This window comes from Alligator sinensis, unplaced genomic scaffold (assembly GCF_000455745.1).
Source record: "Alligator sinensis unplaced genomic scaffold, ASM45574v1 scaffold446_1, whole genome shotgun sequence".
NCBI classification, from domain to species: Eukaryota; Metazoa; Chordata; order Crocodylia; family Alligatoridae; genus Alligator; species Alligator sinensis.
The window spans coordinates 51,457-53,710 of record NW_005843090.1 but is presented as its reverse complement, the minus strand read 5'-3'; positions in this window follow the sequence as shown (position 1 = coordinate 53,710).

Sequence of the window (2,254 nt, the reverse complement as noted above, 5' to 3'; positions counted from 1 at the left end):
TCGGGGCAGGGCCCGTCTCTCTGCTCCTCACGTGTGCAGCCCCGAGCGCGGCACCGAGGCAGAGACAGACCTGCCGTGCCACAGCCAGCGCAAAGGCTCCCCTGGGTCTCCTCAGCGCCGCGGAACGGGGACAAAGGAGCTTTGTGCCGAGACAGCCGAGAGGAAACGGACACCCCGGGGGGAGGCGGCCGTGCGGCCGAGCTGGGATCCAGCCAGGAGCAGGCAGGGCAGCGCTGGGACTGGCCTGGGCACTGTGGGCACCTGCTGCTGTGGGGCCGGGGGGCACAAGGGTCCCTCAGCGCCCCAAAGCTGCACCCCCGCGATCAGAGCATGAGCCGCGGGGGGGGGCAGGGAGCTGCGGGGGCACATCCAGTCCCAGCCCTGCCCCAGACAGGACCAGACCTGTCCTACAAGGAGCAACCGGCTCAAGTTGCAGCAAAGGAAGCTGCGGTTCGATACCAGGAACAACCCTCTCGTGGGGGGAAGCACTGGAGCAGGCTCCCCAGAGGGGGGGCGCATCTCCCTCTTTGCGGGGTTTGAAGCCCCGGGGAGACACAGGCCTGGCTGGGACGACGCAGTCGGGGCTGGTCCTGCTTGGAGCAGGGGGTGGACGAGATGAGTCCACGGCGCCCTTTGACCCTCATTGTCTGCCATTCTCTGACTAACCCCGTGTCCACCCTTGGAGTCACACCACACCGCCCCAGGCATCGCCCCCGCCCCCGGGATACAGGGGGGCTGCAGCCACCAACGTCCTGCTGCTGCCGGGGGGGCACGGGCGCTGCAGAGACCCCCGGCCCAGGCCGTGCCCCCGCTGCAGAGGAAAGCAACCCCCCCCAGTGAGAACCGGTCTGAGCAGGGGGAAATCTCTTCCTGCCCAGGGGCAAGACCCTCCAGCCAGGACGCTGCGGGGTCGGTGCCGGCAGGAGCATTGGCCCAGCCCCAGCCTGGGCTGCAGCACCCAGCGCCCTAAAACCCCCGACACATGGATGGGGGGCACCCAGCACAGCCCAGCAGCCTGGGAAACCCCGGCAGCAGAGCACAGACATCCTGCCCCACCAGCGCCCGTCCAGCCTCTCCCCGACACCTCCCGCGATGCAGAGCCCCCTCCCCTGGCATCTCCCCCCCTCCTTGCTCCAGCAGTGGAGAAATGTTTCCTGAGACCCAAGCCGGTCCCTGCAGGGTGCCCTGGAGCCCCTGCTCTCCCCTGCCCCATCCTGCAGAGCCCAGGCCCCTCGCCCCAGCCCTGCCAGGGCCTGGCCTCCTGCTGCCCCACGCCCCAGCCTGGCTGGCCCAGGGGGGAGGGCAGGATGAGCCCCAGGCACCCAGAGCAGGAGGGCTCGGCAGGGCAGGGGCAGGGGCAGGGGCCTGGACAAGCTGCAAGGCGCCAGCTGGGAGGGCCTCATCCTGCTTGGCACACACTGCCGTGGGGACCGCAGGGTGCAGCCACCTCTGGGGGGTGCAGCAGAGAGCTGGGGGGCACCCTGCACTTAGGGTGAGGGGCTGTGGCCAGGGCATGTGCAAATGGGGGGCACTTCCAGCAGTGCAGCACCCCCCACCCCACCCCCAGCACAGCGCCCCCTGCTGGCCCCCCACTGTCTGAAGCCAGTGGCAGCCCCCTCTGGGCAGCGGGCAAGGGGCACTGGTGACAAGGGTTCGAGTCCAGCCCTGGCACGGGGGGGGGGGAAGGCCTAGCTGGGCCAAGGCTGCCTTCCCCCTTGAGGTGCCCTCCAAAAAGCCGTGGCGTTCGCACCCACGACATCGTCCTTGAACTCCTGCCAGAGCGCGTGGGGCCGTCTGGGCAAAGGTCCCCGTGCCAGGCACTGCTGGCACCCAGCCCGCCACACCTCCCAGCCCCCACCCCCCCACTGCCAGGGGGCTTGGGCCCCCCAGCCGCGGCACCGGGGCCTGTGGCTTGCAGGGGGCTGGGGGCGGGTGCCAGTCCCCGGGGTGCAGCAGCGGGAGGGTTAAAGCCGCGCAGACACCCCCTCCCCGAGCCGGGAGCCGCCCGGCGGCTATCAGCCCCGATAGGCTGCTCCCGGAGGAGGGGGCGGGCCCCGCGCCTCGGGGCCCCACGTCAGCAGCCAGGGCCCCGCCGTACCTGCCCCAGAGCCCCGCAGGGCTCCTCTTGCTCTCAGCACCGGGTCCTGGGGTGGGAACAGCGAGGCAGGACCTGAACCCAGACCCTGGTGGCAAGCAAGGCAGGAGACCTGCCCAGGCCGTGCAGGGGGGCACGGCCCGCCGGGCCCGGGATAGT